Genomic DNA, 22,101 nt, shown 5'->3' with positions numbered 1-22,101 from the left:
GCCTCAGGAGATGTATGTTTGTATAATATTATACGGTTGGCTGGCCAGATAGATAAATAAATGAGTGGTTAGATACACAAATAGATAGATGCACAAATAGGTAGACGGACGTAAGCACTTCCCCACATAGCTCTCTCAGTCACTTTTCTTATTTTAAGTTGTTGGGAAGAAAATGGCATGTGATTTTAAACGTGTTTCTCCTATGCAACAGATACCCCAATACTCTGCAGTTTCCTTCTGTAAGGGGTTCACAGCAAGACTCTCATAACAACACAGCCTTTATCCAGAGTCAATGTGGATGTCACCTCTAGTCATTTAGTTTCCAAATAGCTATTGTAGATTTAGTATGCTCTAGGGTAAGGCAGGACCCTGGGGATACAAAGGTGAGCCAAAGAGACATGAGCCCTGTTCTACTGATGGAATCGTGTGCATCAAATGAGGGTTCTTGTGTATTTATGATTGGCATATGTGTTTCTAAACTGCTAAAACACATAAATTTGACATGCATATGAAATTTGATGTTTTTTAGTATTCTAATACAAAGTGACAAACTTGGCATTAGATATATAAATTATACATGTGTCTAAGCTGACAAATACTAAATCCTTGAAAGTGAGGAAATTCATACTGGCAAATTCAAGAAGGCAGTTGGTAGTGGGAGTGTAGGGGCTTATGGGCAGGAGAGGTACCCAGGAATGCCATGGAGTCTTGCTAGTATCATACTGCTTGACCTGAAGTATAGTTTTAGAGAGCCTAATGAATTACTATTTATTTAATGTCTATGTTATATTTATGCAACACATGTTACCATGTAAAATTTTGAGATTAGAAAGAAAACCTTAGAAGGTTCTATGAACATGTGTAGCACATGGGTTGGTCTGGAGAGCCAGGGACAGCTTCCTGTACAAAGAAGTATGTGAACTGAGGCCTGCACATACTGATGAATTAGGCAAAAAAAGGAAGAGATGGAGAGAGGACATGGAGGAAGGGAAAGACCACAAGGAAAGAACAAAGGAACAAACAGAAGCTAGGAAACATGCAGGATGCTCAGCCCAATACTGTTGCAGCCCAGAATTGGGACAGGGTAAAACTTGGAAGGCTAGGTGGACCTCTCTGAGGATTTTGTTTGTGTTTTAAGGTCTATGGGAAGTGCTTAAATGGTTTAATCAGGAGAGTGACAAGCTCAGATGACCACACTGCTGTGGTCTTTACTAAAGGTAGAGAATGGATTAAGACAAGGGAACACCTCCTCTCCTGCTTTCAAAACATGAGGACACATAAGAAAATAGTATACTTAAAACTAAAGCAAATCTTCCCTGGCCACCAAATCTACTGTCACCTTGATTCCACAGCCTCCAGCTTAGAATATCAAGCCAGCACCTTCTGGCTGTACAAATGACTCTACCAACACGTAGCTGCCAAAATGTAGCTCTTCTTAGCCTCAAGTCCCCACAGTAACACTCACTACACACCTAAAACGGAACATTAGAGATCTAGAGAAATATGATTTCCACCACCCTACAGTTTATACTGCAAAAAAGCATTTACAATGTCTGCTATAACCACAGCCCACAAAATTTCAATGGCACCTGTCAGTTCATTGATAACAATAGCGAAACTAATCATTGTAAAAGAAAAAAACCTAAAGGACCAAAATTTGAAAAAAAGAAAGAAGAGAAAGGGGTGATAGAGAAGAAGGAAAAAGATGACAATGTTCTCCTACCCAGCCAGGTGCCTGGGCTACATATATTCATAGAACCTTGTAGGTATTTCTTCATAACCTCAAATTTTTATATAGTAGCATATGACACATATATGTGTCATATGCTACTATATAAACATATATATCATATATAAACACATATAACATATAGCCTAATATTATATGTAACCCATAATAACAGAGAAGAATAATGCCAGTTTGAATAGCATGCTAGCAAGTTAGAGATGGAAGGGAAAGTATATATGGGAGAGGAAGTGAAAAGGTAAAATAAAGAAAGCGTGGCAATAGATATGTTGTCCCGTTTGTGGGTAACGTTTGTTGTGTGAGCTAATAGATTTTTGTCTCTATCAGAAGTTCAGAACCTAGGATAGTGCCTGGACCCAGGTTCCCCTTACCTCAGAAGTCATAGTCTTACTTAGATTTTCATATTCAAGGGTATGCCAAGGGAGTGAAACCAGATTCATCAGAGGAAGCTGCAGAGTAAAATACATTTTTAAAACACACAGTGAGGACCATGAATGCATAGTATTTCAGAGGCATCCGAGGATTTCAACACTTCCTTCATGAAATAAGCAAATAAATGAAGCAGAAAATGGATTATTTAAATGATAATAAGCATGATCAAAGAAAAACACATAAAGCTATTAGTGGTATTAGAGTTTGGAGTATGCTAAAACACTAATCATCAAGAACATCTCAGAGATTTCCAAAACTAGAATAAAGGACCAAAATAACACCTATCTACCATAGTCTTTACTACAGATTTCATGTATGTATGTGGGGGGGGGGGGGGCGTTGTAGGCTCTTCAGGAAGCCGGAGAATCAAAGAGAGAGTGGCTGTATAATTGAACGGGTTCTTTGGAAATAGAATGATGGCCAAGTTGTTGCTGATGCTGATGGTTAATGTTGATTGTCAACTTAGTAAGATCTAAAATAATATGAGCCAAATCCTTGGGCAAGTCTGTGAGGGATTTGTGAAGCTGGGCTAGTTGAGATGAGAAGCCTCATCCTAAATGTGGGCCACCCCATGAGATGGAGTCCTGGACTAAGAAGAGGTCAAGCTGAGTACCAATAATGCTTATCTTTCTCTGCTTCCTAACTTTGAATGCACTGTGACCAATTCCTCACGTTCCTACTACCCCACCGTTCCATCGGGGCAGACCACACTCTCAAACTGTAAGCCAAAATAAATGCACCCTAGGGTTGCTTTTGTTGAATATTTCATGACAGAAAGGAGAAAAATAAGTTTACTGGTTACTTTCCTGTTGCTGTGATAAAAATATCATGACCAAGGCAACTTATAGAAGAGAGGGCTTAATTGGGCTGACAGTTCCAGAGGGGTGAGGGTTCATCATGGTGGAGAAGCATAGCAGCAAGCAACAGGCATGTCTGCCAGAGCTGGAAGCTGAGCACTAATATCCTTAACCAGCAGCATGAAGCAGGGAGAAAGTAAACTGGGCACAGCTTTAATCTTAAAGCCCACCCCCAGTGATATACTTCCTCCATCAAAGCCAACACCCCTTAGCCTCTCCAAACCACCTCAGCAACTAGAGACCAAGGATTCAAATATCTGAGCCTATGGACGACATTTTCTTACAAATCACTGCAGTAACACAGTGCTTAATTTTTTTAGGTTAAATATTTGAATCGAGAGATTCTCTGCAGTCTATGCCCAGATCCTAATATATGAGAAAATTTGATCCAAATATCCCCATCTACTAATTTTCAGATGACCAAATAAGAGTCAGAGCATGTTCCTGACAGTAGGGTGTACCTTGTGTAAACTGCCAGGCTGACATCTCTACTTAGGCAAAAGGCTCTGTAACCCATAACTGATACACCATTCAGTAGGCAGAGATCACCCAGTGTGCTAGAATAGAACAAGTGACAAACTGATGGTCTGAATTCCTTTTTAAAATCTATTCTTTTGTTCTTTATGTTTTGAAACAGATGCATATGTATGCAACTGTTTATATGCACACAAACACATGGTTACACATACATAATTAAAGAAGGCATTTCACTTAACATTTGATAATTAAAATTTGATTTGAATCACCCCCCTGAAAACAGCAGGGCCTGCTGAACATTTTCCTCTTGCCATGTAAGAGATGGGATTAGACAGTCATAAGTTTCACATCTTTTCTTCTTGCAGAGAAGGAGAAAATAAATCAAAGGATGACAGAAGCCACTTAAGTACAGTCAAGCCCTGTTTAGGTTTGGAAAAAATCCAGGTGATTGACACAAGAAGCTTCTCCAAACAAAATTCTGAGGTAGCAGTAAGTCCAGCTTCTTGGGAGACCTGTTATGGTTCAGAAGTCTCACCCAGAAGCCTCGAAGCCTATGTGCTGACACCCAGTTCTTTGTGGTTTCTCCAGTGTGGCTCCATCATCCTGTATCCCAGCCCAAGACCAGCATCCAGAAGATAAGCAAGGGAGACAATCAAGACTCCTGATTTGCTGTGAAATGACCCTTCCTTGGCATTGACTAAAGAAGAAATCTACAAAATCAGGAAAATGAATGGTATACTTGCCAAAAATTTTGTGGATTCTAGAGTCTTCATCATCAACTTGATTGGACTTGGAATCTTCTAGGAGACATAACTTTGGGTGTGTTTATTTCCAGAGAGGTTTAACTAAGAAAGGAAAGCTCACCCTTAATGTGATGAGCACCAACCCATGAGCTGGGATCCTAGAATCAATAAGAAGGAGGGAGTGAATGGAGAGCACATATTACAAAGGGACTGGTGGGGGAGTCATGGAGGCTCACCACATCTCATGCATGGTTAGGGAGTATGAAGAAATGAACACTGGTGTTTATCTCCTTTCCCCAAGCCATGGAGTAGATCTGTACGCAATCAGTGAGTCTTTCCGTGCCAAAAGACCTAATCTAGGTTATTTCTCACAGGCATGCCAAGGAATTAAGTTGACAGTCAATATTAACCATCACACATTCAGTGTTTTAGCCGTTGAAGACAGTGATAGAAGCCAGAATATCTGTGGCTTTCAAGACAGAAGGAAAATGAAGCAAGTTCATGCCACAAAGTCAATAGAAGATAGTGGTTTTAGATAATAATAATTGCTCCATGATGCAAAGAGTTAATCAAACACACACACACACACACACACACACACACACACACACACACACACACACACACAAGGTGGGCCTAATCTTGAGATTTGGGAGATTTGGGAATATGAAGGTCCTGGGAACTTTGATGATCTGTGGAGTGTCTTTAAAATGGTAGCTGTAGATATGTTAAAGAGTGAAGACAGCACAAAGTAGAATTAGGATCATTTACAATTCACTTCTGTTGTGGATGGGAATTATGAAATGAGGTAGAGGCGAGAAGCAGAGCCAAAGCAGACTTCATTTTCTCAGAGGACACTATCAGGGCACATCCCTCTCCCTCTTAAAAAGACCAAGTAATGAGGGACAGGAACAGTGATGAGTACAAAAGCCAGTTCTTTGGGTGCCATGGAAAAGCAGGACCATGGCATTTCTAAATGAATAGGGCAGACCAAAGGCTGGGCATAAAGAATAGTCTGGAAGGGAGGCATGGGAGTGCCTACCTGTAAAGTGCAAGGTAGAGGAGATTTAAAAGAATGGGCAAGCTGTCCATGCAGAAAGGGGACATAAAATCCTGAGAGTGAGAGTGAACTCACTGGAGCATGGAGAGACTGCCAGGGAGGTTCTCATGCTCACTTGGGAGTCACGGTCTCTGCTGTGATAACATGGAGCAGGGCTCCAATTCTCTTCATGGGGTTCACTTGTTTGTATATAAGCATGAGAGTGGATGGAGAGCCCACAGTTGGGTTTAACCAAGCAGGAGTTTTGCAGGGTGAGCACAGGAAAAATGTCCAGAAAGGTTTTGTGAGTCCTTGATTGATGATCATGATCAGTGGGATTATCAATTTCTGGTAAAGTGAGTTACTGGAGAACAATGGATGCTGGAGACAGGCAAAGCCAGGGGCTGGATATCTAAAGCCAGAAGGAGAAAAAGGAGTTGAGGGTGAGCCACCAGCATAAGAGGCTAGACTCAGCACTGCAGAGAAGAGCAGAGAGTGTCACAGGCAAGGTTAAGGGTAAGGCCATGGGGCCATGCCATGCAATCCTATGCTGACCCCACTCTCTGCTTTCCTGACCTTGTGCACCACCTGTCCTTTTCAGGACCCAAGAGATAGTTTTCTAATGGGCATGATTTAAGGAACTCTACAGCAGACCTGTCACTGAAAATGTCCCCTCCGAGGCCTTTATCTGGTTTTTGACATTTGCTATTAAAGCTTCTTTCTTTTCTTGCCTGCTGCTCTCCATAAGTGCTACCACCTAACCTATTAATTCCTTATCAATCATTTATGTATAGGTGTGATTTAGTGCTCAGAGCCTTTCAAGTAAAACGGCGGCTGGCTCAGATTTTAATAGGCTACGGGGCAGGACATTTTGAGGAAGGAACTGAATATGCGATCTTGTGAAGCACGTTACGGGGGTAAGAAGGGCCATCTTCTGAGCACCTACTATGTGCTAAGGTCTGTCCATGAAAGTTGCGTGTATGATTCTTTCACAATGCCACTCTTTCTTCCTATTTATAACAGAAACGGTTAGAAAGAAATAACTGCTATTGACACACATTTGGTATTACTGAGTGTGAAAACCAGGGTCTAGATCAGAGCTATGGAGCCAGGCAAAGAAGTCCACATCAAAGAAGAAGCATTCACAGAGAAGCAGAGACAGTGAGGCCCATCATGGAGGAAGTCACAATACTAGCCCCCCAGCTCCTTGCCAAGGCTCTTGTGTTGTGGGTGTGCCTGGCTTTGTACAATGCTTAAGAAGTTCTTCCTTGGTGATGTGTGTATCTTACCTAGTGTGTATTTTTTAAAATAATAATTTAAATTTTTATTAGGTGTTCAAGCACAGGGTAAGCACCAGTATTTGAGTTACTGACACTCAGATCAATAGTGAAACATTTTCCTAGGGTGGGGGCCGCTGGCATGGGAGCCTCCGGCCTTATCATCTTTCTCGAAGAGAAAGGGTTGAGTAAACAGAATGGACAATTTTCTTCAATAACTCACAGTTAAAGGAAACAGAAATGGGCATTCAAGGCTTCTGCTGTGAGAGCTCCTTTCTCCCCCTTCCCCCTTCCTCATGCTCACTAAACAGAGTTGTCTTTAACTTATGTGATACCAATCACAGTGTTGCCATTTTCTGAGGACACTGGAGGAATCAGCATGGAAGGCTGAAAACTGGCCTCTTGTTAAAGTGTGAAGAGCCTTCCAGCAACGGGAGGAGCCCGGAGGCTCTGCAGTCTCCCTTCCCCCCAACCCCCCAACAGCCCCAAGTCCACAGTCTCTGGATTAGAGACAACGGTTAATATAAAAGAACACCTCAATTGTGGATAGGCTTTGGTTAAGCTGTGCCTTTTGTTCTCGTATGAAAGAGGTGACAAGCTCGCGTGAACAACATAGTTTCAGATTTCACAGCTAAAGTTCTCCAAGCTGTTGGCAATTTTCCCTCGTGCATATTGTGAGAGTAAAGATGAATTCTAGTCTCCTTCCACAACATAATCTCCCATCATCCCCTCTGCTACCCAACCATGACCCAGTACTGCTACTCAAACACAGTACCTTGGTAGTCACCCCCACCCCAATGCTTAATATGAATAGTGCACATACCACCTCCTTTGCAGAAGCTATACAAAGTGAGTCTTTCTCCCTCCCTCCTACCCTGCACTAGCCTCCTACCACACATACAGTTGTTCCTCAAGCATTAGCCTTTCACACAATGAGGAAGTTACCTAAGTGTACCTCTCTCTCTCTCTACTTTATCCAGACAAGATGCTCCTCAAAAAACAGAACCAACTCATAATCTAGCCACTGGCAGAGTGAGTGGCTCAGAGCCAGCCTTGAGCAACCACTAGCTGGAACAGATAATCCTGGATGAAAGCTCACCCACTCATTGACTCAGTCAGGCAGCTTGTACTGCTCAAGGACAGTTCAGAACAGGGAGTGCAACTAGCAGTAAAAGTCCAGGTCTTCCAGGATGCATTCTACAGGGAGGAAATGGATAATAAAAAGGAAGTCACAGAGAGATGTCCTGTGTTGACAAATGTGCTAAAGGAAAATACAGGAGAAGGTGCAGGGACAGCTGTTATGGGAGGAGGCTTCTCTGTGGGGTGACACCTAGGGATGATGACCTGATGGCCTCCTGCCTCTGTTCTGATGCAAAGGAGGGGACTAGGTTCCTGTGGAGGGGCTGCAGTGTGTGGTGATGATCAAGAGAGCCCATGCTACCCAGGCCACAGGAGATGGCCTCATCATAGAAATTCGCCACTGATCTGTCGAGGGGCTACCCTGGAAAATACTGAAAAGAGTGGGGAGGGGCTCTAATGATGCCCCAGGCCCTATCCATAACATATAGAGCTGCTGCAGTGCCTTAGGGAATCAGTTCTGTCCTCTAGGCACAGACAAGTGAGTCTTTTGACCGTTGTAATTTTGCTGGCCAGCTCAATCTCAGCACAAGAAAGGGGACTATACATAATTAAACAGAAAGGTACAAGGTCAGGCGGCCGTAATCTCCATCCTGCAACATATTACCTGAACCACCTTGGACAGTTCACTGAAAGTCTAGAAAGAGAAGCAACTAAATGGTCACATTGTTGAACTTTGAAAATGTGTGTGTGTGTGTGTGTGTGTGTGTGTGTGTGTGTGTGTGTGTCTGTGTGTGTCTGTGTGTGTCTGTGTGTGTCTGTGTGTGTGTCTGTGTGGCATATACCCATATCTACATGCAAGTGCACCTGTGCATGCACTTGGAAACTGGAAGAGGATCCTGACCTATCACTTCTACCTTATTCCCTTGACACAAGTTTAGAGCGAAACTAGTTGTCAGCAAGCCCCAACCATGATCCTGTCTCTGCGCCCCCATCCTGGGATTACAGATAAGTGCAGCCATGTCTTGCATTCTGTGGATCTGCTGCAGACAGTAACTCAGGTCCCCACACTTACATGTCAAGTGTTCTTACTCACTGAGTCATCTTCTGTGAAATTTTAACAGGACCGTGAAAAGTAAAAACAGCAGGAAAGGAACACTGGGGGCTAGTAAATGTTTCCTTATTCAGCTGCTACAATCACCCCTTATGGAGGTAGCCCCTCATCAGTGGCTACAATCTGAATTTCCTCTTCACCCAACGCTTCAAACCAGGAATTCGAGGCCCCAGAGGTCTCAAGGGGCATAGCTAGGCAGAGTTAAAAACTATGCTCAAGTTTGTAATGTCCAGAATGCATAGTCTTTTATTCCCAAATCTGTATCCTCCTGTGTGCAGGTAGTTATTCCAACCCTGTGATGGTCCTGTTCATGAATTTTCTCACCTTGACTTGTGATAAATCTCTCCCCAAAAGTTTCCACCCAGTACCTAATATAAGAACTAAATACCAGTCTCAGGCTAGCCCTATCTTCAAGTGTGTCTCCTCTGGGATGAGTCTGCTTTGGGCTCCATTTCCACTGTGTCTGACACATGGTAGGTGACTAAGAAGCATGAAACAATCTACCTACCTCTTTGTCCCATTCCCTGCTGTTGTCACAGGGCAGGGACATGGCCACATTGCCATTAAGCTGCTTTGTACCCCAGACAGCACTACCTGTCTTCCCCTTAGCTTTCTGGAGGGTCCTGGCTACCACTGGTACTCGAATAATAACGTCAAAAGGAACAAACTGGGTAAAGTGGCATCTGTCACAGCTCCCCCTCCCCCATCCCTAAGCTGCATCAGTCATTTGGGAATACACTGTGAGAATCTCGTCCTGCACAATGTCATTTCAGAGTTGAAAGAAGCATTCCACACACAAAGGGCTAGTTACAAAGTGTCCCAGATGATCCCCAGGGGGCTAAGCCACAAGGTGGGGGAGGCTTTGTCACTGGATAAGAACCGCATTCCTGTGAGGCTGCATAAAGCAGAGATTTCCTCATCTCCTGGAGTTAGGTGGTGATTTGTTTAAAAAAAAAATCCACAAAGGTCAAGAGTTGTGATGATTGCTGCTCAGAGCCCCAGAGAAAGCACAGCTGCTATGGTCTTCCTTTCAACAAACCTTTTGCAAGAACTGACTCTTCAGCTTCCTGTATCACTCAAGAACCAGGGAATGCTACCGTGTTCCCAAGTGAAACAGAGGCAGCATAGTCAATAAGAGCTAAGGAAGAGCATGGGCTCAAATACAGGTTCTTCTATTTGTGTGATCTTCAGGAAAATCAGAGACTGGGTGCCTCTGTTTTCCTCCTATAAAACAGGAAGTATAATAACACTGCACTCAAAGGCAATTGTGCAGACTAGTTTGTATTCACACACAAGAGGTACTGGAGCCTGATGGGAATTCTTGCTAACAATGACTGTGTTCCTAAACAGTGGTGGATCTAGCCCATGATTTATGAACCCAGAGCACCATGAGCATCTGCCTCCAACATGTCTAGCTGACACTCCCCAGACATCCTAAGTTGTCACTGGCAAGGCCTACATAGGCTGGTAGCTGAGCCTGACTCCAGAGTGAGATGTGAATCTTCAAACATGAAAAAGGTCCTTCCCCTGATGAGGAATCCCTTTAGCAACCTTAAGAACTAAGAGAGAAGAGTACAGTTCAAGATGCGTGAGCCAAGGTGTCATATCTTCTCAATAGTCACTGCGTCCCAAGATATCTATGTCTTCCCAATATATCCATATTTCAGAGTCTGAGGATGTTATGTGGGCTTCTATGGCCCCTCTGTCTAATGTGGTCAGTAGAGGCCCATGAGACCCTACTAGGAGAGCAGAGAAGCAAGGAGAGAGTAAGCATACAGAGATCACCTGTCTGCTGTCTCCGGAACCTCGAGCCACAAAGAAGGATAATGCTGAACATCCCAACAAGGCCTGGTAGTGCTAAGGGAAGTCACTGCACTCTGCCTAGGGTTTGATTTTCTTCCTTCATGGTCCCTAAGAAGAGCTGCTGTCTTCCATTCTCACTACACGAAGTGGATAAAATACAAATGAGGAAAGGAGATGACAGGGATAGGGTGTGGGGACAACACATTCCTACTTTGCATTTTAATCACTCAGGCACTGTGTCTCAGACCATTTTTAATAAGTGATGGACTGATAGTGTTTCCTACCCTACCTCCTATTCAGTTTCCATCAGGCTTCATATCAGTAGCTCCTGGTCCTTCTTTCAGAAAACTCCACCCTGTCCATCCCTCAGATGGTGGGTGACCCAAGTAGAAATCTATACCCCAGGTATAGTTTCCTGCCTTCTTAATAGTCAAGTTCAAAAGACCATGAAGGTTTTCCCTCTCAGGGAAATGGTACGCCAGGAAGCTATAATGTTGCCTCTAATCTTTCCAATGAGTCAGTTAGGACACTGACAGGCCCTCAAGATGAGGGGGACCCCTACTTCCACCCCTCCACATGAAGATAAGCACTCTTTTGTTTGGCCAGGGAAGCTGCTGCATTGGATGTCAAGGTCTTCTGAACAGTAAGAAGGTGGCCGGCAGGGGCAGAGGAAGGGAAATTGATGTTCTTGTAGAAGACCTGCATTCTAGCCAGACAGTGGTAGTGCACATCTTTAATCTCAGCTCCTGGGAGGCAGATCTCTGAGTTCAAGGTCTATAGAGCAAGTTCCAGGTCAACCAGGGCTACACAGAGAAACTATCTTGATAGAGCAAATAAGTAAAAATTAATGGCAATATTAATAATAATAATAACACCTGAATTCTGTTCCTAGCATCTATTCAGGTGACTGTAACTCCAGCCCCAGGGGATCTGACCCCCTCCTCTGTCCACCATGGGCACCTGCACTCATGTGAACAGTCATACACATATACTTTAAAAAGTCAATAAACCTTATGAAGAAAGGAAAGATGCCTCAACACTGCCTGGAGGCTTTTGCTCCTGAAGCCAGGTTGGGATCACATGGTGCATCTCCAGCCTGGAGGGAGAAAATATGTCGAGGCAGTCTGAGCCCTTAATCCTCTCCTTTAAAACGTACCTTCTCAGCTGTAGGCATTCCCACCAGCTGAGAACTCCATGGACTGAAGCCCCTCACTACCCGTAGGATGTTATAAGTCTCTGTGTGGAAATTGGCATCTTCCTGAAGACACTCAACAATCTGGAGAGGCAGCAACTATTTGTCACATCCCTAGTGAGAGGAAGCAGAAGCTCAGAAACGTCAATTGATTTCCCCCAGACAACTCAGGGATAGCTGGCAGAGGCAGGATGCAACTTCTGTCAGGCACAGTTTCACGGGGTTGCCACATGCCCAACACACATGGCAAGAGAGGCAGGGCCAGAGGAGGCACACAGAGCACACGGACTGCTCAACTGGGCTTTGCAATTGTATCCCATCTGGAGCTATGAGGAGCAGAAACTGGCAGCTTCCAAAGCAGATGAAAAGCAAACCTTTCTCAAATTGTTTTATTGAAAGCCAGACTCCTGACTGTTTGAAGCTGCTTGATTTGGGCAATGCTTCTGCCTGTCTATGCTATTTGCTGCTGTTCTTAAACAGCCCTGGATGATAAGGGGAGTGTGCCTTTGTTGGGCGCCTCTCTGAAAATGCTCAAGGGATCTCTGTCTTCCTTACCCTGCTGGTAGCTCCAGAGCCCAAGCAGCTGGCTCTTGAAAGAGTGTGGGGGTGTGCACCCTCAGCTGGAAGCAGGCAAAAGGCCCTGTGCTGATCTGCACCTAAAGTAGATACAGATGAAGTCTTTTGCTTTTATAGTGAGTTTCACCAGCATTAAACTTCATTTATATCTCTATAAATATATATGGCTTTGAGGGGGAGCCTTGATGGCTGGCTTTATAAGTTCTATCTCTCTGTGGTACAACCTAGGTCACCGTGAGGGAAAAGCCCCTTTATCAATGGCACTGGCCTCTACCATTTTCAACACACAGTCATTTGCAAGGTCCTCATCTGCTATTCAGGACCCTGTCCCTCTGCCCAGCTGGATGTCCACATCTACCAACACAGGACAAACATAATTCTCTGGCCCCGGGGCTGCCATCTCTTCTGCTTGCCTGCATCTTCACCCCTGTTCACAGCTGGCCAGCTGTCAGAGGAGGAAAAGAGGGGATGGTGCTGTCAGCTGACTCCCTCCCCACCTGTCCCTTGGCCAGTCACTGCTGTTGACCTTGGCATTGACACATCCACAGGGGACATCGGGAGGCACTTATGCAGGACAGGCAGGCAAACCCTAGCTTATTAAAGTGTGTGTTTTACAGAAATTCATTTAGATAAATCGTCCATCCACACCATCGCTAGTTCTCAGCAGTGGCGTGGTTTACGTTACTCCATCAGGCAAGCAGCGGCTTCTCTCCCGATGCACTTGAGGAGATAAATTCAAGGTAATCTATATAAACCCAAGGCTTTGAAACTGCACACCGTCAAAAAAAATTCAAACAATTACTAGAGCCCAGCCAGGAGGTGGCTGTTAGATGTTCTTCTTATGGAAAACATAATTATAAAGGAAGGGAAATGTTTCATAAATAAAACTCAGAATGGTAGAAGAATCTGGAGGGAGGGGAAAGGAGGAAGAAAGAAAGGCAAAGGCTTGACGTCTCCAGCAGAGTAGGGCTCAAACCCCAAGTGTCTCCTTAAGGTTCAAATTAATTTCAGTCTGGTACAGTTTCTCCATAATTAATTGTCAAAAGGCATCTTTCAGATATTTTAAAATATCAGTCTGTTCTTTTTGTGAGTGTGTGCTAAAAGAATAGAAAAAAATATATAGCCCAATAGATACTCCTAAAGTCAAGGCGATGTAAAACAAGGGTGGTCTAGCCCATTAGCACTTGAGAAGGGTATAAAATCCAGGTCAACCCAGATAATTGTTCACTTGTTAAGATGTCAAGTACACAGGGACTGCGCTCAGTCTGCAGGTCACATTGAATAGCAAATGATACCATCAATCTTAAGGAACAGGTACCATGTCAGCACTGTCCTAGGCACTGGGACTTGTTCCTTACTTAACTCTCAGGGGAACTCCTTATAGATAACATGATAGTATCTATGGCTTCAGAAGGCTGATGGAGGACAGGAAGTTTGATAAGGAGTTTCGGACTATAATAGATTCAGTAATTGCCCTAGGTCATCATAGATCAGTATATGGTAGAGCAGTAACTTAAAGTCAAGTTTCCAAGTCTGTGTTTCTTGCTTCTTCATGTGCATATGTGTTTTTTTAACAAATACACCTATTCATGTCTGTCTGTATGTGCATGTGTGTATGTGAAGTCCAGGGTTTTTTCAATTGCTCTCCACCTTCTTCTCCACAAAGTCTCTTTCACTGGTCCAAAGCTTGCTTATTTGGCTGGACTGACTGTGTAGTGAGCCCCAGAGATCCTCTTGTCTTACTCCCCAGGGCTGGGATGGCAAGCATGCCACTGTGTCCTACTTTTCACACGGTGCTTTGGATGGAACTCAGGTCTCCATTCTTGTACAACAAATCTTTTAAAGATTGGGCCATCTCTCCAGATCCTGAAAGGTATAGCCCAGGCTGGCCTCAAGCCTGCCTTTACCTTTTCAGCATTGACCTACTGGTATACGCCCCTACAGTCTCTTCTTCTGTGGGTTCTGTATATGTGTAACTTAAGTTGAAAGAAAGCAGAGGCAAGCCACAGTCTGGAAAGAAATAGGGGCTTAGTCAATGGTTCAAGCCAGCCCTGCACCCATTAGCCATGTGGCCTTAGGCAAACTAACCTCTCTGAACCTCTCAGCTTTGCACTGCTCATTCACACATTCTCTTTCATAGCCATCACAAGGGTTCAAGTTTGGGGTCTCCCCTTTTCCTTTGGCTGGATAAGGTTCTCCTTGATGTTTTGTCTCCAGGATTGCAAAGATTAAATAAGAGAATTACTATGCAACATCATCACAGTGAATCGCATGGAGCAACTTCAGCCTGACAGTGGATGAACTTAAAACTGTGAGCACCAAGTGAGATATAACACTGCAGGGCCTGGGACAGAGCCAAGCAAACCATGAACACTCCATAAATCATGGCTGTTATTACTAAAAAGGGTAAAAGGGTGGAAGCTCCGGTACTTTAGCTGAGCAAGATATCTGAAACCACAATGCCTCAATTTCCTTATCTGTAAAATGGGGATAATAATATCTATCATCATGACTAGCCAACTAAATGATACAGAGTGTTAAAAGTGTTTATTAATTGTAATAAAAGCATATATCAAAGGCATTCTCCATGCCAAGTACTTGACTAACATGCATTGTTAATACTCAATGAGTGTTGGCTAATCTTATAACTAATCAATAGAAAAATTACAAGCAGCTAGGACCCAGAAATGAAACTTTTTTTTTTTAAGCTAAACTTGGATCATAGGCCAAATTCCAGCTTAGAGATTTTGTTAAGTGGTTAAGTGGCTGTCAGGTACTAACCACCCTGGTTGTTGCTGTCCTTGAATCAGTGTTCCAGGAGTCTTCTTTTTTGTCTCTTTCTCACCACATAGCATGATAGGAACACATGCCCACCTCCTATGTCTGAGTGAGGGCCTTTTACTGAATCATCTACAGCCAACTCACGGACATCTATTAAACCACATCAAGTGAGCTTGGAGGTGCCCTTCCCAAAAGATAAGCGTCCCTAAGTGATCAGGGTAGCATCCTTCAGAAAACTGTAATGAGTCTGTGGACTCCCTCGTGCAGACCTCAGAAGCCCCTCTGCCATTAGGACGTTGGCCTTAAACTACTCAGTCCAAAGCTCAGGCAGGAGGAATGTGCCTCTTTCTGTCTCTTAGAACTTCTCTGGGATACAGCTGGGCCATGTCAGCAGATAGAAATTTAGGACACCAGTTCACTTAAACTGCCTCTATCACATATACCAGTGATACCTAAGCATGGAAAACAGAACCAGGCCATTCATACACAGTAGCTCCATGTAGCCTCTCCCATTTGCTTTTAGGAACTACCTCTTCAGGCTTATCAGGAAAGGGAATGATTTAAACTTAGATCAGTGCTTTGATTAGGGAGGTGCCCTTCCCATTGTCTGGAGAGTAAGACAGAAGCAAGTGACAAAAACCATCTAAGTGTTCAGTGTTCATACACAGATAAATGCTGATATATATATATACATACACACACACACACACACACACACACACACACATATATATATATATATATATATATATATATAGTGAAAAGGAAGGAAATTTTGATGCCTACTGCAAAATGGGTGAATTTTTTTAATATATCATACTTGGAGATAGATAGTGGGGAGCCCAGAGAGATGTCTCAGAAGATAAAAGTACTCAGCCTGCTGACCTGAGTTTGATTCTTGAAACCCACAAAGAAAATCTGTGTGGGGGGATACATCAGCATCAGGAGTCCAATCACTCCTATGGCAAGATGGGAGGTGGAGATGAGAGAATCACAGAGGCTCACAGGCCAGCTACACTAGAGTATGCTGTATGACAGAAACAGAAAGAGATCCAGCTTCAAAAACAAGGTGGTAGGGAGAACTGACTCCCATAGTTATTTCTGAGCTCTACATGTGTACCATGGGATGTGTGCCCCCCACCCTCTGCATACACACAAGCTAGTAATAAATATAGCAATTTGTAAGTGTGGGATACAAAAGGATAAAATGAGATGATTCCATCTATATAATGTGTTTAAATTAGACTAGCAAAGCAGTGGTTGGCGGAGACAGAGGAAGGAGGGAATGGAAGTTATTATCAGAGTTTCAGTTTGGGGTGATGAAATGGTGTGAATGTGTGTGCTGGTTATGGGTACACACCAAGTGAAAACACTGTAGGCCACTAAATTGGAGTCACCCAAAAGACTAAATAAATAAATAAATGGAAATTGGGGCAAATAAAAAGATCAAAGCAAAGAAAGTATGGCTGTTAAGGTCTATTGGTCTATCTGTCAACTGATATACATATCACTCCCTATGCTAAAGATGTATCAATACAGTTGTAGCCAAAAATAACATTTAAGCTTTAATAAGACCTGCATGTGGTTAGAAATAGATGTGAAACAACTTTCTTACATTCCCTCTTGCCCTACTCTTCAGAGGATGCAATACTAATTAGGTGGCAAATCTCGTCTTTATCAGTGAAAATCAAGAGCAAGATAAAGCAATGATGACTTCTGCCAAGTCACCTACTCCAAGTGCCTTTGGGGACATCATTCACATTTTGAAATTTTGCACAATCTTCTACCTAGATTTAGGGAGTCTGCCCTTTGGCCATCTTTTAGTTCTTCATATTGTGTAGCTTAGCAACTTACACTACCCATGTGAGATATCATCTGAGAGAGATAACCCAGGACCCTTCCTGTAGAAGAGCTGGCTTGATGCATCCTTTGAGGAAGGTGAGTTCAGAAGGACAATATCCTGAAAGAAAGCACTGTAGGAACGTATTCAAATAGAGGGAGGCAGAGGGCTTAGCTATCTACTGAGCATGTAAATGGATCTATGATTCACATAGCCAAATTTTGAGGACTCTTGTGTGCTGATTGATCTGGAAGAAACTCCATTCTTCGTTGAAGACCTCAGGTTCAATTGTGTACGGTACCTCAACTCTAACCAGTTGTCTTTAGAGTAGAGATAGGATGGAAGAAAATTAGCAAGATGCCATGATAACACTCCCTTGAATTGTGGTTTCTTCCTTTAAATACCCTCTTATCCAGCTACTCAGGGCGCCACAGACCTCTACCCCTGCGTGGTGTATGACTGTGGACCCCAGAGCACTCTTGGAATAAAAAGTCCTCTTGTGGTTTGCATAAAAAAAAAAAAAGGTAACACGCGTGCGCACACACACAGAGACACATATCGGCACAAACAAAAATACTTCACAAAGTTACCAAAAACCTGATAACTCCATTATTTCTAAATGATGGATAGGAAACTGCACTTATTACTGGAGCAAGAAGCCCAGAGATAGAAGCACGTTGAATGGAGTATCACTGGATAGAACTGGATAGATAGATGTAGATGCAGATGCAGATGCAGATGCAGATACAGATATACAGATAGAGATATAGATGGGGCCAACATATAGTTTCTGGTTTTAAAGCCACTCTTAAATAATAAGGATAAATGCACATAGCCCACTCAGGTCTTTGTGAGTGAAACTGGATTTCATGGAATGAGCTCTTGTTTTTCTCTCTCTACTAAGCTCATGTGGGTACTCTTTCCTCAGCTCTCTCTTGGGAGACCAGTCAGAGTGACTCATGACCATACACCTGAAACTTAACTTTATATTTTTAATAATGATTTCCACCTCATATCCCGAGTAATACCATCAAAAGAACTCAGATTATCTCAAAGGCGGGAACTTGCAGGGTCTTCTGGGGGAGACTATTTGGACTTAATTGCTGCCTTCATGCACACAATTGAAAGGACTACCACCATGACAACAAGCTGAGATGCAGAACATAGCCCTCCCTAACCTTTCCTCCCACCCATCTAGAATCAGTAAACATAGAACCTGAGATGTCCACATGAAAGTCCAAGGTCCACATAACACATCTACCATGAAATGCAATCAGCATTATTTATATTGCACAGTGCAGCCGTTTGAGCTATGATGGTAGCTTTGAACAAGCAAAGGGATTGTGGAAGAAAAAAAGGTCAATTGGAGAGAAGCATGCAGGAACTTTTGTATATTTTATTTGGGGTAAAGGTCAAATATTCATTTTGACACAGTTGTCAAAACTCTCTAATCCAAGTAGTTACCTTCTGTCCATGTTGTTAAATGAGAATTATATCCCTATTACAAAAGGGAACGGTTACCCATGTGAGGTAAATGGTGGTCACTTAGAGTGATTTACAGAGAATAAAGCAGGATGCTGGCTTCATCCTTCCCTCCATCTTTTCCTAGAATGTCTCATTTCTCTGTCTCAGAAGCAGCCTAGCAGAATTTCTTTTGTTCAGTGAGGGGAAGACAGACGTGAGTATGCAGTAGCCTTCTCTCCAGAACCCTGGCGGGTGTGAGAGAAGAGGCTTCTGGGAAAGTGGAGCCTTTATGTGTCTAGTTAGTTTGTACCATTTCTCACTCCTCTAGGTGATAGAAGTCCAACTGTTTCCTGACCCTTGGTAATCCTCCTACATCCCAAACCACAGAGGACTCAATGAAGGTGGCCCCATGAAGGGTCCTGTGTCAGCAAAGTGAACAAACATCCAAACTCGTACACCTATGGCAAGGTGCTCTAGGAAAAGGGCCTCTGCCTGGCATTCTGAGGTAAAGGGAATGTGAACACTGGGCATGTGACTTCAGTTCATCCTGGAGGCTGGCATCCCAGGGACTCTTGTCACCATCAGCACAGAGAGCTCTTCACTTGGTTTCTGGGCATCAGCGACATGGCAAGTTGTCTGGTTGGTTCTGATTCTTCCCCAGGGAGAGCCCACTGTTTCACAGTGAATTCACTAACAAGCTTTGCTGGTATATGTGAACAGCAGGTTCTCACTCTCCCACATATGAGCACTTCTGCACTTACAGGTGAGGAGATGAGTATATCAGAAGTTCTGTTTCTGCTTTTGCCACTCTCTGACCCAATGCTTGTTTAAAAATGGACCCAATAATGTTACTGGCCACTTTTTTTTTCAGAGAGAATCTAGGAGCATTAATAAGATAATTGTGACATCTATAACAAATGATGTCTTTAAGAGAGGCTCCTTTGCAAGGGCACGGCTTTTTAAGCATTCAGGGACCAGTTAGTTGGTAGAGAAATCATCCACTTACTGGTACACACTGGGGGAATGTGAAGGGAAAGGATGGAGTATGAATGAGTCTGTGTGGGCTTCTGATTCTCTAAAGTTGCATGCTTCAATCTTTTTCTACCATTACAACCTCTGACATCTCTGTCTTCCCATCTCTAAAAACTACTCTCTGCCATTCATTCTAGAGACACACTGAAGTTTCTAGTTCTGCTGCTTATAATCTCAGGGTGGAGATGGAGCTAAGGAAGGTGGTACTGTTTCTTTCATAACTATATCTCCCACCTAGAAGTTTCCCACAATCCAAAGTAGGGAACACTTTACTCATGTTGGAGAAAAGCCCAGGATTTTGAATTAAAAACCGTAACACAAGACATCACTGGGAAGAAGGTCTGTGTCTAACTCCACCTACCTGTCCCTCCCCCACCCCATGAGGAAAAGAGTGAGCAGAACCTCAAAGGGTTAGAGGCCAACCAAGTTTAGGCTTTATCTTGCAAGGAGCTGCACATCCCTCTTGGGATACTGGCTCCCAGGAAACTTTGGTAACTGAAGGAAGCCCCCAAGGCCACTTGTTGAGGAGCTTCATGTAGTAGGATTGAATAGAACTCAGGGACATGAGGGCAGGCAGATAGAGTCTCTAAGGAAAAAAGCAAGATAGGTAGAAGTAACTTATTGAAAGTATTGAGAGAGAGGAAGATGGGGGAGGGAGGAGAGGGAGGAGAATAGACAGGAAGACAGAGAGGCAGAGAGAGACACAGAGAAAGGGAGAGAGAGACCATGAAAAAGCAGTAGAATGTAGTAATGCCAGTCTACCATCTGTGAGGCCCTGGAGGCCCTGGGTGGGAGCTGGAGAAGACACTTTCAGGCTTGGGCCAGTCTAGGTTTTCCCCTGACTCCATAGACAAGTGAAGACAAACCCTTTCCTCTGGGCTGCTTGTCACTGACAAATGCCCCCAGGAAACAGGGGAGAGTGGACTTTTTTCCTCTCTCCAACCAAGGGTAAGAGAGAAGTGGATGGTCTTCCCTGCCTGCTTACAAATATAGTATAATTCGAGTCAGTCAGCCCCTGCCAGGCTGAGTATTTTCCTTGAAGTGTGAAATTAGAGACCTCAGCCCCAAATTTACCCCCAGCCTGGGGCTAACCTGTTGCATCTGCCCACCAGGAACTGACACCAGGAAAGGAAGCAAAAGGTCAGGTTAGGCTGTCACTACATCAAGAATCCAGGTAATCCTGGGGGGTGGGGGTGGGGGGAATGACATTTTAAAATATTGCTTCTCCAAGCTCCCTCCTGGAAGCACAACTTTTAACTCTACCTCCACTCCTGTCCCCCAGGCTTTTCCTGTAACACTTTCCCACCACCTATGGCTGGGTATGAAAGAGTTAATTTAGGAAAACCCAGGACTCTTTTCCCCAAACCCTCCCTCCCAGCTACATATAAAAAGGACAGCCTCACACGGGAGACTAGCACAATTACAAGCCTGCTAGCTCCGACCTCACCTGTCTTATGCAACAGTGCACACACATACATTTGCTCAGGCTCACTCCCAAGGCCAAGGTCCATATCCCCCTCTAATTCGGTAGACACACAGTTTTGCGCCTTTCTCCTTTCTTTTCTCCCTACGCAGAACCCCGCTTTATCGGCAGCCGAAAGAGATGTAACCTTACAGCCAAATGGCTTGAAGAACAAACATGCATCTAATCGCTCTCCGTGGTGCTGAAATCTCGCTAGCAAGGAAACAGAGGAGCGCAGTACTCCGGACTTACCCAGGTTGGGGGGTGGGTAGCCGGAGAGCAGAGAGCTAGAGCAGCTTCCAAAGCAGAGAATTCTTGTACGTTCGGGCTGGAGCCAGCTGATGCGCTCACCTAGAGCGCCCACCTCTCTCCCTCTCTTGCCTTCCTCTTTTTTTCTGAGAGGCAGAGAGAAGGCTTCACGAAAGAAACGAAACAGCAGCTGGTAGGTCTACCAGTAGAAGGAGAGAAGAAGCAACCAAAATAAGACCAAAAAGTCAGATGGCTTTACTCCACTCGTGGTAATTTCTTGGGTCAGGGAGGACCTCTTCTTTCCCTGTCTCTGAGGCTGCCCCAGCTCTGTCTCTGCGTGTTGAGCCAACAGCCTTAGCACAGTCGGTTCCTGCCTCTGACGTGAACGAGATGAGGAAGCCTGGGACCGCTCTGCTGTCTCTCACAAGCTCTCTCTTTTCCCCTCTTACTGAAATTTCAGCAGCATATTTTTAAGCTGTTTTTTTCCCAGCCTTCTACAAGTAGCCCCCTAGTGGACAGAAAAGCAACGCGTCTTTGGTCCTCTTGAACAGTCTGAGTTCAGGCTCCCTGCACCCACAAACTCTTGGAGACTGCTTTTCTAAAGAGTCAAACAGTCCCAGTCCTGATGGAGTCAAAGACTTCCCTCTGGTGAGCCTGTAGGAAGACAAAGGGCCTTTTGCTGATCCTTTTCCTGTAGTTGCAGTAGGAAAACCTGATATGGTATTGGGGAGGGGTATGCCTTTAGGATAAATGTTTGGCAGAAAAGGGGCAAAGGAGGTCTCTGCTCAGACTTGGAAAGGCAAGCTTACACTCATTAACTGCCCAGTAACTCAGCCACCTGGAAAGTGCTTTGGAACTTATGTCTACAAAGTCAGTCTTAGTTTTCGGCTGCCACTCGTGCACTATACATTTTGCTTCTCTGTGGCTCAATTCCACTGT

General features: G+C 44.0%; 1 protein-coding gene across 5 annotated transcripts in view; it reads right to left on the bottom strand.

The window, feature by feature from the left end:
- Tnr (tenascin R) overlaps positions 1-21,652 on the bottom strand; it is a 408,001-nt gene extending 386,349 nt beyond the window's left edge. For 4 of the 5 annotated variants that reach the window (XM_006496742.4, XM_030252977.1, XM_006496746.4 and 1 more), the window contains exon 1: positions 21,166-21,652. The gene's annotated coding sequence lies outside the window, so the exon portion shown is untranslated. The remainder of the gene's footprint in view (positions 1-21,165) is intronic. The other variant, NM_022312.3, reaches the window with a different exon arrangement.
- Positions 21,653-22,101: the final 449 nt, after the last annotated feature.

The sequence above is a fragment of the Mus musculus genome, chromosome 1, assembly GCF_000001635.26.
Source record: "Mus musculus strain C57BL/6J chromosome 1, GRCm38.p6 C57BL/6J".
NCBI lineage: Eukaryota > Metazoa > Chordata > Mammalia > Rodentia > Muridae > Mus > Mus musculus.
The sequence above is the reverse complement of the archived record's forward strand: the minus strand, read 5'-3'. Positions and strand labels throughout refer to the sequence as shown.